The sequence below is a fragment of the Anolis carolinensis genome, chromosome 3, assembly GCF_035594765.1.
Source record: "Anolis carolinensis isolate JA03-04 chromosome 3, rAnoCar3.1.pri, whole genome shotgun sequence".
NCBI lineage: Eukaryota > Metazoa > Chordata > Lepidosauria > Squamata > Dactyloidae > Anolis > Anolis carolinensis.
In genome coordinates this window covers 167088397-167103874 of record NC_085843.1, presented here as the reverse complement: position 1 = coordinate 167103874, position 15478 = coordinate 167088397, and the positions used below count along the sequence as shown (strand labels likewise).

Below are 15478 nucleotides of genomic sequence, written 5' to 3'. Positions count from 1 at the left end.
GCAGCCCAAGCACCGCCAAGTGAAGACCACGAGCTAGAGAAGTTTTGAAGCTTGAGAAAGAAACCCAGAATCACCTCAGAGAAACCCATCATCACCAAGTCCGTACAGTAGCCAAGGGGAGCGGTTAAAGGGTTCAAAGGTAAAGGCAAAGGTTTTCCCCTAACCTTAAGTCTAGACCTGTAATGGAAAAATGTAATAGAAGCCTTCAGGTAAAGGTTTCTCTTGACATTAAGTCCAGTTGTGTCTGACTCTGGGGGTTGGTGCTCATCTCCATTTCTAAGCCAAAGACTGCATGGAGTGCCATTACCTTCGCACCGGAGTGGTACCTATTGATCTACTATTGATCTACTCACATTTGCATTTTTTTCGAACTGCTAGGTTGGGGCCTTCGATGGTGCAGTGTGTTAAAACTCCACAATCCGAGGCAGCCTATGCCACTCTCCAACAGCTCTTACTCTCAGGAAGTTCTTCCTAATATTTTCAGTGTAACCTCTTTCCTGGAGCCCCTGGTGCCAGTGTGTTAAAGCGCTGAGCTGCTGAACTTGCAGACCAAAAGGTCGCCGGTTCGAATCCGGAGAGCAGAATGAGCACCCGCTGTTAGTCCCAGCAGTTCGAAAACATTCAAATGAACATTATCTGGCAGTGTAAACTTAGAGTCCTTCCACACAGCCATATAACCCAGAATATGAAGGCAGAAAATCCCCAATATCTCATTTGAACTGGAATATCTGGCAGTGTGGACTCAGATACCCAGTTCAAAGCAGATATTATGGATTATCTGTGATATTCTGGGTTAGGGGTCACGGTGGTGCAGCAGATTAAACTGCTAGCTGCAGGAAAAGCTGCTGACTGGTGGGTTAGCAGTTCGAAGCCATGAGTCTAGGTGAACTCCTGACTGTTGGCCCTTGCTTCTGCCAACCTGACAGTTTGAAAGCATGCAATTCAAATATATCAATAGGTACCGCCTCGGGGGGGAAGGTAAAAGGGTGCCCCATGCAGATATGCCAGCAAAACACAATAGGAGATATCTATGGACAAAATGGAACAAGAGCACCTCCCTATGACCAGAGTTAAGAATTGCCTCCAGACGCCGGAGATGAAAAAGGCATTTACCTTGTCTGTTTATTATATTATATGTCATTATGCAAAAAGGCATTGAATGTTTGCCTTATATGTACTATAATCTTCTCTGAGTTCCTTCAGGGAGATAAAGTGGAATATAAATAAAGTGTATTATTTATTTATTTATTATTTACAGTATTTATATTCCGCCCTCTCACCCTGAAGGGGACTCAGGGCGGATCACATTACACATAGAAGGCAAACATTCAATGCCTTAACATAGAACAGAGACAGAGACAAACGCAAGCTCCGAGCTGGCCTCGAACTCATGACCTCTTGGTCAGTGATTTGTTGCAGCTGGCTTGGCCCATGTAAGCCACACCGAGTCCCCTTCGGGGACAATGGAGGCAGGGTATAAATAAACTTATTATTATTATTATTATTATTATTATTATTATTATTATATGGCTGTGTGGAAGGGCTCTAAGACACTCCTCATAGGGATTCATGGTTTCCAGACCTTTCATCATTTTAGTCGCTCTCCTCTGGACACCTTCCCGCTTGTTAATATCTCAATGCGAGACTCCCTCTCCTGAAAGTCTCAACAAATATTTTAAAAGCAGTCGAAGAAAAATCAGAAGATAGTATGATTGAAAGTGCACATTTTAGCAAGGTATTGTTCTAAAAGCCGACAATGTTGCATTGCTTGATAGAGAAGGAACCGATTTACAGAGAAAGTTAGATGACAATAGCAGATTGTGTATTTTGCAGCATCAGCCGGTACAGTGTCTAAAGAAATGTATTCCAAAATACATTCTTTCCATTCATTTTGCACAAAGAAATTGTTTGGTTTCGCTTTGCAATGAAAGTCTTTTTTTCCCCTTTCCTCGTGTGGTTTAGCACATTCAGCCGTTCCTGCTTGAATAGCTTGAACATTAAAAAAGGATGATTCACTTCCCCTATTCGTTTTTGGTTTACAGGACTATAACTCAAAAGTGTCATTGGGTTTACAAATGTTTTTGCAGCATAACCTAGTTATGTGTCTTACATTTTCTCGGGGAAGATTGCAGTCATGGATTCTAGCTTTTTTTGACATGTGTGCATAATTTCTCACCATATAATTCCTATAGTTATGATACGAAGGCCAAGTGGAAAATCCTAACAGACAAAAGAGAGCAATTCAACCAGCTGTCAATCATTGTGAGCATTTCCTTAAGTTTATTAGAGAGGGTACATGCTTAGCTCACCTATTGAAATCAGTTTGGGCTGGATGATCTTCCATATGGATCCTTTCTCTATATTTCCAGTGGTTTTTAATTGTACAGCATAAATTTGTAGCACAGTCAGTGTTCAGTTACCATTGTTTTCTTTGAAATTCACACATCCTGTATATACTCCTGTATGACAAAAAAAACCTAGTTAAAATTGACCCAAAACTCATGGGTGGACTTATCCATGGGTCACTGTACTTTAACTCATATTAAACTGAAACCAACCTCTTTTTAAAGGATTGAAAAGAGCTTAATATGTTCAAGAATGTTAAAATAATATTTATATTGTTACACAATGTAACACATTTTTCCTGAGTTATAAATGTCAATTTCCTAATTGGTTCTAGCATAAAAAACATGGAAAGGATTTATTAAATTGTAAACACTTTGTTTTTGCAGGACATCCAGCACATTTGGCTGTAGCTTTTCAATGAATATCTCACTGAATCTCAACCAATTGAACACAGTTTGTGCTAGCCACAAAAACAAAGTTTCTGGAGTAGAACAACTCATTTCAAATAAAGTAATGCACAATTAAACAGGAAATAATACTTTCAAACCAGGAAAGTGTTTGTGTTTGTTTAGTGTAACTAAAATAGAGATAATAAATAACTATAATAAATGCTAGCTGCTCTGGCTCAATGCTGTGGAATTGTGGGAGTTCTAGCTTTACAAAATCTTTTGCCTTCTCTGCCAAAGAGCACAGGTGCCTGATAAAGTCTGTAGCTAGACCTAGGGTGCATCCACACTGTAGAATTAAGGCAGTTTGTCACTAATTTGATGACCATTACTTAATGCTATGGAATCCTGACATTTGCAATTTGGTGAGGGTTTAGTACTCTTTGGAAGCAAAATCTAAACAACTTGTAAAAATACAACACCCAGGACTCCATAGCACTGATATGTATGTGTGTGTGTGTGTATATATATATACATATACATACACACACATATAGTTTCCCTTACTTATCGCGGAGTTTAGGTTCCAGGACCACCCACAATAAGAGAAAATCCACAAAGTAGGGATGCTATATATTTATACATTATTTTAGTAGTTATACACTATTTTAAGTCTTCATCAACCAATCATTGATAAATCTCCTCCTTGTCTTTTCTCTCCCTTCAGCTTCTCCTTCCTCAGGCTGTAAATTGTATTTTTTTATGATTTATAATATTTTTTTAGAGTTTATTGAAAAATGGCAAAACAGCGAATCTGCAAAAAGCAAACCGTGACGAAGTGAGGGAACACTGTACTGTATATATATATATATATCAATCGCATACATATAAACATATATAGACATATACAGGTAGTCCCCAAGTTATGAACAAGATATGTTCAATAGGTTTGTTCTTAAGTATTAAGTAGAATTTCTTTCTAAGTCGGAACAGGTACATGTTTTAAGTGTAACACCAGCCATGTTTTGTGGCGGAATGAAAAATCACGCGTAGTTCACATTTGACCAGTCCATACACTGTCTTGCCAGAGAAAACATATGCCACACAGATGACCAGTAAAGAACAAGAAGTTTACTCTTCAAAATGGAGAACATATATACAGTCATATGGACAGTTGCATTGACTCACATAATATTCTTTGAGAAAGATTCTAATAGTCCTTAGGAGTCCATATAAAAGGTCTTCCAGCAACCCAGAAGCAAATCTCTCTTGGTAAGCTGCTGCACAGAAAACTGTAACTGTTCTGAAACTCCCAGGCTCAGTTAGCTCCCTTGGTGTAACCCAACCAATTAGCTTCGTGCTTTGCATTTTCAGTTAACACCCTCACCAACTGATTTTTGCATGCTCTAACATGTGTCTGTGCATGTGAGTTTTGGATAGCATAGAAAGGAAAAGTGATAGCTCTTTCTTGTTTTGTAATAAAAGCCAATAGGAGGCAAAAACATTCATGTTGTAAACAGTAGCATCAGTTGTAGGATTGAGTTGTTAAATTTAATCAGATCAAAGAGCTGGTTCTTATTCAGCTTTTTGCCCTTATGTTATCTAAAGGATAAAAGCTAAGGTTACAATCTTGCTTTGTCTTAAATATATACCAGTAAATTCTTTCTGGGGATAGACAATAAACTCCTATGCACGTCTACTCAAATGTAAGTCCCGCAGAGCTCATTTGAGCTTGCTAAATGCATAATTGGTTTGAAGTCAAATGCAGGCCTCCATTAAAAATAGGACTTGATAATAAATTATCCAGGCCCTTCACAGATCTTCGTCTAGCTGGTGAACCTATTTAAAGAACAGAAAGATTCAATTTCTCTTGGAATTTTAAGTATGTGAAATAGCTAGCTCCGGGCATCCTCAAGGAGCAGGGATGGGAAATGTGTCCATCTATATCAGTGGTTGCCAACACAGGCGTGTGCTTTTCATTTTGAGAACAGACAAGCATCTTGAGCCCTGAGGATTACCTAGGAAGGAATCCCATTGGAGCATTGCAGCACATTAAAATATTTGGAAGTTACCCCAGTGGCACAGTGTGTAAAAGCGCTGAGCTGCTGAACTTGCGGACCGAAAGGTGCCAGGTTCAAATCCCGGGAGCGGAATGAGCGCCCGCTGTTAGCCCCAGCTCCTGCCAACCTAGCAGTTTGAAAACATGCAAATGTGAGTAGATTAATAGGTACCGCTCCAGCAGGAAGGTAACAGTGCTCCATGCAGTCATGCCGGCCACATGACCTGGAGATGTCTATGGACAACGCCGGCTCTTCGGCTTAGAAATGGAGATGAGCACCAACCCCCAGAGTCGATAACGACTGTACTTAACGTCAGGGGAAACCTTTACCTTTACCCTGGACCATGCTCTGACTTGAATATCAAGCAAAAAGTGGGTGCTAGAAATAATATAATACGAAAGTTGACTGGCACAACCAGACACAATGAAGACACCTGCCCTTGCACTTTGCTACTCTGCTGCTGAATACGCAGGCCCAGTGTGGAATACATCTCACCACGTCAAAACAGTGGATGTGGCTCTAATGAGACATGGTGCATTATCACAGGATGTCTACAACCTATGCCGCTGGAGAAATTATACTGTTTAGCCGGCATTGCACCAACTGACATCTGTCGAGAAGCCTTTAATGAAAGGACCAAGACATAAACATCTCCGTCCCATCCTCTGTCCGGACATCAGCCAGCAAACCAATGCCCTAAATCAAGAAATAAAATCCTAAAATCTATAGCAGTGGTTCACAACCTGGGGTCCCCAGATGTTTTGGCCTTCAACTCCCAGAGATCCTAACAGAAGGTAAACTGGCTGGGATTTCTTGGAGTTGTTGACCGAAAACATCTGGGGAGCCCAGGCTGAAAACCACTGATCTACAGAGATACTCGCAGGAACACCTCAGCAAGCGAGAGTCCAAAAGTGGCAGGTTAAAACCCAAAACCTCAATCAGTGGCTGATGCCAGATGAGAAACTCCCTCCTGGGCACACAGAAGACTGGGAGACTTGGAAGGCACTGAACAGACTGTGCTCTGGCACCACGAGATGCAGAGCTAACCTTAAGAAATGGGGCTACAAAGTAGAGTCCATGACATGCGAGTGTGGACAAGAGTAAACCACAGAGCGCCTACTATAATGCAGTCTGAGCCCTGCCACATGCATAATGAAGGACCTTCTTACAGAGACACCAGAAGCATTCAAAGTGGCTAGCTTCTGATCAAAGGAAATTTAGTTTAATGCCAAGTTTTTAACTTTGTGGTTTTTCTATACATTATAACTGTATTCTCAATTCACTTCTGACACGATAAAAATGGTTGCTAAACGTCATTCCTCCAGGTGTTTTGGATCTTAGCATTTGGCAACCAGTGTTCTAGATGCTGTTGGATCACAACATCTATTTATTTAAGCAAACATTTAATTGGGCACGTTTTACAAATCTTTTATTTTTCGTGTCTTTTCTACTGGTTTTAAAATGTATTATGATAGGAATTTAATTGTCTTTAGATTATGTGGCAAATGTTTTTTAAACTACTGTTTTTGGAAGCAACTTTGGGTCTCACTCTGGAAGAAAAGTGGCATATAAATTAAATTAAAAAGTGAATGAATAAAATAAAATAAAGAGTAATGAGCGGTGGACATTGCAATTCAGTAACATTTGTGGAACACATTTGCTTACCCTTTCCCTACGGAAATAATCAGTTACATTAAGCAAACCAGTTTAATAATTTTATTCATGGACTATATTTCTCCTGAGGGTTTAAACCTGCAAAGCACTTTGAAGATACAAAAATTGTATTTTTGTTTGTTGGTTCAAAATGTCCTGATTTCTTTTGCAGACTTATTAATGTGTAAGCTATTGACAAAGCAAGCTCAGTAGCATCTGCCCTTCCAACCTCCTTTTACTGTTCAAATTCCTCCTTTTACTGTTCAACCAAATCTAGCCTTCTGTGATGTAAGATATAGTTTTAAGGCAACAGAAGCAAGATTTTCCCCTGTTCAAGTTGAAGGCCTTCAAACATTTAGGGACCGCTGTCACATCACCTTCCTGAGTTCGCTTCTCTTGTCTAAACCTTCTCAATTATTTCCGTCTTCCTGCTAAAAAGCCTTCTTTTACATCCCACTTGCTGCCTTAATAAAACAACATTTAGGTTGCTCAAATTTAGGCAGGATTGTGGATTTGAGCTGTCTTCATTTTATAGTTTTCTAACATTATTTCTCAACCTACCTGGATCCTTTCTGGATAATAAGACAATTTGGCCATTATCTTGGTAAAGGTTTTGGAAAGAAAATTTCCTAAGAATAATATTAGAATTAATTAGCTGGTTTCATGAAATGAGTTGGTCCTCGTGAAGGTGGCACAAAATAAGTGTAAGGGGGGAGATATAATGATGATGATGATGATGATGAAATAAAATATGTATAAGTAGATAAAAGATGTGTAGTAGAGGTATATGTAGTATAAGCTGTAATTGAGGAAAGTTAAAAACTGATAAGAAGTATGCTTAATGTGTGTTTGCTTTTCTTCTTTTTACTTGTGCAAAATATGGCATACCACCCTGTCCATGATATTGTAAAAGGGGGAAAGGAGGTATATTTATACATTTTGATTGATAAATGCTTTTTTAAAAAATTAAATTAAAAAATAATTAATTAGCTAGAAACAATACAACATGGAAACTCAGATCTAACAGTATTCCTTCCATTTTGTTCCACTCTTAACTATTTTTGCTTTTTGTACTGTTCAATTATAGTGAAGATTTACCTCTCTTAAGGTAAAAAAAATATTATTTTCATCTGGCAGTACTTTAATGTGTGATTAGACATTATAATCAGTGTAGTATAATCAGTATAAAGTCCCATCCCTAGTCACCAAAGAATATGCACTTTCAGGTTTCCATTCCCCTTAAAATGGCCCGTGGCCTATGGTGCTTGACCACGGATTGGGATTACTGTCTATGTTTCAAGTTATTTTAACTTTTGTAAGATGTGTTATTATATTGTAATTTTATTGTGTTACTGTTTTTATTGATGTAATATTGTTTTGGTCTTGTCCCAGTGTAAGTCGCCCCGAGTCCTTCAGGAGATGGAGCGGGGTATAAATAAAGTTTTATTATTTATTATTATTATAGGACAGGACAGCAGTATGAAAAAGTCACAGCTATCCTCTTTCAAGGGGCCTCAGTGGTGGAGCAGATTAAACTGCTAAACCGCAGAACTTGCTGAATGGAAGGTAAGTGGTTCAAATCTACGGGACGGGGTGAACTTTTGTTGTTAGCCCCAGCTTCTGTCAAACTAGCAGTTCGAAAACTTGCAAATGTGAGTAGATCAATAGGTACCGCTCTGGCGGGAAGGTAATGGAGCTCCATGCAGTCATGCTGGCTACATGTCCTTGAAGGTGTCTACGGACAATGCCGGTTCTTTGGCTTAGAAATGGAGATGAGCATCAACCCGCAGAGTCGGACACAACTAGACTTAATGTCAAGGGGAAACCTTTACCTTTACTATCCTCTTTCAATTAGACTAGTCATGCATCATGTGTGGTAAAGCATAAATAGTGTTGCAAAATTTCCCAATGGTATAAGTGGGAATCAAGGAAGTAAGGCAGGAGGGAAGGAAATGGTACAAAGAGATGAAGTCTTGTTACATGTCAAAGTAGCAAGATATTTGACATATTTTTGGCAGAGAGGAATAGGAGATGCAAGGCTGCAGCAATTTGGGGTGCCCTTGTGTCTGTGGGAACATCATATTGGCCTCTTCTCAGCTACTGACCTTTTTCTGCAATAAGTAGGAGCCAGTTGGGGTGTTTCCCAGAGGCAGGTCATGGTTTGTCTAAACATACGTCTCCTTACTTTCTAAGTGAAAAAATAAATAGGAACTGGAGAGTTCTAACCAGCCTACACTCCTTTGTGAACTAGTTGGCTGCTGTGAATTAATGTGGATGTTTGCTTAGATTTCATGCTATTATATAATTTTATTTGACTACGTCTAGTTTAATTTTTTGATGTTAGATTTAATCTACTGATGTTAGGTTTTAATTTGATGTTAGGTTTTTAATGTTTCTCTGGGATTTTATGTCAATATTTGTTTGTTTTATGAAGGCATTGAATGTTTGCTGTTGTATGTTGGAATCTGCCCTGAGTCCCCTCAGGGAGATAGAGTGGAATACAGTGTTTCCTCACTACTTCACGGTTCACTTTTCGTGGATTCGCTGTTTTGCAGTTTTTCAATAAACTCTAAAAGACTATTATAAACATTTACAATTTACAGCCTAAGGAAGGGAGAAAGGAGAAGCTAAAGGGAGAGAAAAGGAGCCCAAGCAGCAACAGGAGGAGAAGGAGGCGATTTATCAACACACAATTGGTTGATAAGGACTTAAAATTACTAAAACATGTATAAATATTAAAATAAATATAGTGCCCCTACTTTGCGGATTTTCACTTGTTGCGGGTGGTCCTGGAACCTAACCCCTGCGATAAGTGAGGGAACACTGTACAAATAAAGATTTATTATTATGACTGAATGTTGAACTATGGCCCAAGAGTAGGGGTTGAATCCCTACTCAGCTGTGGCAACCCTTCAGTTGACCATTGGAGATTCGCTCTCTCTCAGCCACAGAAGAGAAAGGTGAATCTCCTCCAAACAATTCAGGTGCACAGCAAAGACAACAGCAGGAAATAGAAAATACAGGTGTTCTGATAACATACAGAAGTGTGCCATTGTGTATTTTGATGAGCTCTGGAAGAAGCAAAACAATTTATTCTTTGCAGAGTCAAATAGAAAAAACATACTTTGTTTGATTGCTGGAAGGCATGTCCCTTATAGACCTGGCAAATGGGCGTCAGTGTACTCTGCTGTGCAAACCCACTTGGTAGCCTTGGGCAAATCACACGATCTCAGCCTCATAGCAAGGCAAGGGCAATCCTTTTCTGAACAAAACTTGGCAACAAACCCCCGTTATTGCTATGCTTGACCACTTCATCACACTGTCTTGGGGAAGCATCCTAGGATGATTCAGGATGCTTCCTTGATGGAACCTGCCGGAGGCCATCACATGACATAAGGTTACTTCTGGAGGGACTCCATAGAAGAAGCATCCTGGCAGTGTGCTAAGACACTTCCCAGAGAACATGTTCTCATTCAGAAGAACGGAGGGAAGCCAAGCAGCAATGCTTTCCCCCCATGGAATAAGGTAAGGGATACGGTGGGTGATGCGGGGTACAGGGCAATGGTTCCACACACACACACACACACACACTTCCCACCATATTCACCACACAGCAGTATGGAGGGAGGCGAATCCCCCCACTGCTGCCCGGCTTATTGACCTCAATGTGATGAAGTCCTTAGGGCCTCCATAGGCCAGAAACAATATGAAGGCACACAATGCAAACTTGTTAATAGCTACAGTCGAGTCTGTTATCCGACTTTGGCTCATCCGACTCTTCGTAGTATCCAACGCCCCTAACCCCCCCCCCCCCCCCAAAAAAAAAGCACTCAAAAACCGCCCCTGCTGCTCCCAGTGGTGAGGCACCATGGCGCAAAAATTGAGCACAGAGGGTCCACCATGCTGCTGCCGCCGGAAATGTGAGCTTCTCCCTAAGAGCAAAGTTAGGTTGTCGATAGAAATGTATGGCTATTTATGGCAATCTCACCCTGATGGCTATGGCATTGATGAGTTCACTGTAGGGGCAATGTAGAATGGGAAAATGTCGTGTCAAACAGAATAATTTTGTTCATGTAGACAAGCTCAAAGACTCTTTATCTGTTCTCAACAATTTTGAACCTATGGGGAATTTTCCTCATGTAATTAGTGGAAAAGGAGCCCGGTGGCGAAGTGTGCTAAAGCACTGAGCTGCTGAACTTGCAGACCGAAAGGTCCCAGGTTCAAACCCCCGGAGCGGGGTGAGCACCCGCTGTTTCTCCAGCTTCTGCCAACCTAGCAGTTCGAAAACATGCCAATGTGAGTAGATCAATAGGTACCGCTTCGGTGGGAAGGTATCGGTGCCGGCCACATGACCTTGGAGGTGTCTACGGACAACGCCGGCTCTTCAGCTTAGAAATGGAGATGAGCACCAACCCCCAGAGTCAGACATGACTGGACTTAATGTCAGGGGGAAACCTTTACCTTTTAATTAGTGTAAAAATGTGACATACATTACAAAAAGTTAGTCTGTTATTGTAGAACATTATTATTATTATTATTATTATTATTATTATTATTATTATTATCAACAACAACAACAACAACAATAACCGATCTCTCTTTACAATTTGAAGCAGGGTACAACATAGTCAAAACACATATACAGTATACCAAAATACATAATACAAAGATTAAAACATGATGTGAATAGAATGCAAATTTTAAATTCACAATTCAAAATTGACTGGAAAGTATAGTTATGCAGACAATTATATATAGAGGCATATAATCTTTCAAAAGATATTATTTCTTATTAAAATTATAACTACAAGGCTTTGAACGGTAAAGAATCCCATTGGTTTTACCAGATTATGAAAAGCAGACAAAGTAAAATAAAAATAAATCAGCTCAGCATCGTGAGTAAAAAGGATATTATTTTGCTCCTTTAGACAAGCAGGTGTAAAGCATTAATTCCCTTGGAAACAAGTGAGAAAAGGAAACCAAGACCATGAATTGCAATGATCTGATCCTGCACATTGATTTAGGAACAATTATTGTTCCTGGTTCTAAGTTGTTAGAAATAATCTTTTTGTCAAATACCAAAACAATCTGCCTGGATTTTTTTCTGTCTCCCAAATTTCTGTTTCCTACCCAGATCTTCCCAACTGCAGAGAGAGGACAGCCAGCTTTAAACCAGCCACATGGCTTCATAATTGAAAATGTTTTCCACCCCGCACCTCTGATGAAAAATGTGGCCTTTCGCCATCCCATACATATAAAAACAGAGAGAGCAAAATGAATATGCTTTTAGTCACCTGTTAACAAAGTCTAAATAATTGGTACTTATTCAATTATTTATGCAGCTGCTTTGGCTTTTATCAAAATAAGTAATTCCTGTAATAACCACATATGGAGAATTTGATTATCTTGCTGTAAGAGTCATCTATTTGTCATTCCATGCAGTGGCCTTTGCCTTTCGTTCTTATTTAATGGCTCTCTAGTGGCAGCCTCATTCAATTGTGTAGTTTTTCATCTTGTCCTTGTATGGATAGGAAATTTGACCTCTTCCCTTTGTACACTTTCTAATCTCAGTAGGATTTACTTTTGAGTCATCAGGCTAGGATTGGAGTGTTCCTTTTTTACTTTGGCATTTTGATTGAATGCAAGGACAATTGCAGGGCCATTTCAGCCACTCTTCCTGTAGCAGGATCAAACCTAGAAGAGTTACTTCTTGAACTATGTAATACAAGAAGTAACTCTTAAGCTTTGAAAAGTAATACACTATGCAACAAAATTTGAAAAAAAATTCTGCTCATGGTTTGAAGGTGTTCTTTCCTATTTAATTGTGCGGTACGTACTTTGAAAATAGTTGTTACATTCCAGAAACTTGGGTTTTTGTGACTGCTACAAACTATGTTGAATTGGTTGAGACTCTATGACAGTGGTTCTCAACCTTCTTAATGCCGCAACCCCTTAATACAGTTCCTCATGTTGTGGTGACCCCCAACCATAAAATTATTTTCATTGCTACTTCATAACCGTCATTTTGCTACTGTTATGAATCGTAATGTAAATATCTGATATGTAGGATGTATTTTCATTCCCTGGACCAAATTTGGCACAAATACCCGATATGCCCAAATTTGAATACTGGTGGGATTGGAGGGTTGATTTTGTGATTTGGGAGTTGTAGTTGCTGGGATTTATAGTTAACCTACAATCGAAGAGCATTCTGAATTCCACCAACAATGGAATTGAACCAGTTTTGGCACACAAAACTCCCATGACCAACAAAAAATACTGGAAGGGTTTGGTGGGCATTGACCTTGAGTTTTGGAGTTGCAGTTCACCTACATCCAGAGAGCACTGTGGACTCAAACAATTATGGATCTGGACCAAACTTGGCACGAATACTCAGTATGCCCAAATGTTGGTGAAGTTTGGGGAAAATAGACCTTGACATTTGGGAGTTGTAGTTGATGAGATTTAGAATTCACCTATAATCAAAGGGGTTCCCAAGACCACCAGAAACATGTGTTTTCTGATGGTCTTTGGCGACCCCTCTGACACCCCCCTCGCGACACCCCCAGGGATCCCAACCCCCAAGTTGAGAAATGCTGCTGTAAAGTATATGAATATTGCATTTTTTCAATGATTCTAAAAATATCTGGTGTTTTCCCACAAAATTGCACCCTTTCCTTTTTTAAACAATTAAGTGGACTGTTGTAAGAGATTATATCTGAAACATTTTCTAAACTATGATTAGGGCATTGTTGTTGTTTGGGATTTCTCCAAAATTTTGGAGGTAATTGAGGCTTCATCAGATTGCTACCATATCTCTAGTGAATTTGTATTTCTTTGTTTAGGGGCTGCAGTCTATGTCATCGGGCATACTTGCAAGATACAGGGTTGTTTTTATTCCCTAACTGGAATGTTCTGTTTTGGTTAGGTTTATAATTGAACAGGAAGTGTGTTAAAATACTGAGCTGCTGAACTTGCAGACCGAAAGGTCGTAGGTTCAAATCCCGGGAGCGGAGTGAGCGCCCGCTGTTAGCTCCAGCTCCTGCCAACCTAGCAGTTCAAAAACATGCCAATGTGCGTAGATCAATAGGTACTGCTCCAGCGGGAAGGTAACGGCGTTCCGTGCAGTCATGACCTTGGAGGTGTCTATGGACAACGTACTTCAGTTTAAAAGTTGTTATTCAAATAAACCCGAAATCCAGTGGTTTGAAAAGCCAGAACACGAAGTAATACAGCATAGTTTAATGTTGAGGTTTACCTCAGGGAAAAAAAATGGCACCTCCTAAAACGAGGCAAATGAGTAAGGAGAATGTGGCAGAGAGAGGGGGTGTACAAATGGAAGAAGTAGAAGAGGAACCTCAGGGACAATCAATTGAAATCTTGAGAATAAAATTAGAGATGAGAAGGATGGAAAGGGAACATAAAGAGAATGATGTTTCAATTGAAATTGCAGGAGAGAAAGAGAGGAACAGATTTGAGAGTGAAGTTGTGTCTGAGGAAAGAATCAAATTAGCCAGGCCTGAGACAAGAGAAACATACCCAACTGTCAGAGCGACTGCTGAAGTGAGGTCCGAGGATGACAGAACCACAGTCAGCTCGAGGCCAGATGTGGGGAAGCAACAGGCTGAGCTCACACCACTTGTGAAAATGCCATTGTGCCCAGGGGATTCTTGGTGCCTGATTGACTTTCAGTGGTTCATGAAGTGGAAGAAGTACGTGGGTTTTGAATGTTGGGACCTGTATTATGCGGGAAAGCCTAATCTCCACCCAGGACCCATTGACAACTCTAGACTTTTTGCAGATTCAGAAACTCAGACTTTAAAAAAGTATTGCATTAATAAAGTGGACTATGAGTTGGTTCCTACTGCAGCCTGGAACAAGTTAGTCAATTGGTATGGCTGTATAAAGGGACAGAGACCAACTGAGAGAAAAGTTGTGAAGTATGGATAGTATCTCAAGTACTGTAAAGTAGAAGTTTATCCGTTGGAGTTGAAGCTATGTCAAAACAACGACTCTACTGATCTTGTAAGCTCTCATTTTAACCAAGCAGAAGGATCTGCTGGAGATGGAGGAATCATAAACCTCCAAGAGAAATTGTCTGAGTCACAGCTTAAGATTCATTACGAGGCTGAAGCCAATGAAACACCAATAGCTGAGATCCCTATTCAATACCGTAATGACACAGGAGTAGGGCAAGCTGCAGTAATGGAGGATTTAGAAGTGTCAGTCATTAGTGAGAATGATTTACTTGAACACTGTAAAGAAATGAATGTTGTTACAAGGAGTCAAAAGTTAGAGGAAGATAGGGGTAGTTCAGCAAAAGAAATGCCTTCAAGTGTTGTACCGTGTTTTCCCAAAAATAAGACAGTGTCTTATATTAATTTTTGCTCCCAAAGATGCACTAGGTCTTATTTTCAGGGGATGTCTTATTTTTCCATGAAAAAGAATTCCCATTTATTATTGAACAAAAAATGAACATTTTATATATACTGTACAGTAGTTGTCATCACAAACCAGCATAACCAGACAAACTGTGAATCCTATCAAGAATTTCTTGTTACTACCAATATTTCCATGTACAACACTCTATGGTATGTACATTTACCGATCCTGCATGCTCTGGTGTTCTGTTCATTGGGCATGCTTCCAAACAAAAACTTTCCTAGGTCTTACTTTCAGGGGAGGCCTTATATTTAGCAATTCAGCAAAACCTCTACTAGGTCTTATTTTCTGGGGATGTCTTATTTTAGGGGAAACGGTAGGTGAAACTGAGGATGCTGTAGCTTTAAAAACACAGTAGAGTCACTTATCCAACATAAACGGGCCGGCAGAACATTGGATAAGTGAAAATGTTGGATAACAAGGAGGGATTAAGGAAAAGCCTATTAAACATCAAATTATGTTATGATTTTACAAATTAAGCACCAAAACATCACGCTGTACAACAAATGGATAGAAAAAGCAATTCAGTACACGATAACGTTATGTAATAATTACTGTATTTATGAATTTAGCACCAAAATTTCGCAATTT

The 15478-nt window shown here is 39.6% G+C and overlaps 1 long non-coding RNA gene across 2 annotated transcripts in view; it reads left to right on the top strand.

Annotated features, from left to right (window-relative positions):
• Nucleotides 1-8: 8 nt before the first annotated feature.
• LOC134298020 (uncharacterized) overlaps nt 9-15478 on the top strand; it is a 40924-nt gene continuing 25454 nt past the window's right edge. Inside the window, exons 1-3 of one of the 2 annotated variants that reach the window (XR_010004993.1) lie at nt 9-139; nt 7911-8011; nt 9049-9296. This is a non-coding gene — a long non-coding RNA (uncharacterized LOC134298020). Of the gene's footprint in view, nt 140-7910; nt 8012-9048; nt 9297-15478 lie in introns of those variants that run through there. The other variant, XR_010004992.1, reaches the window with a different exon arrangement.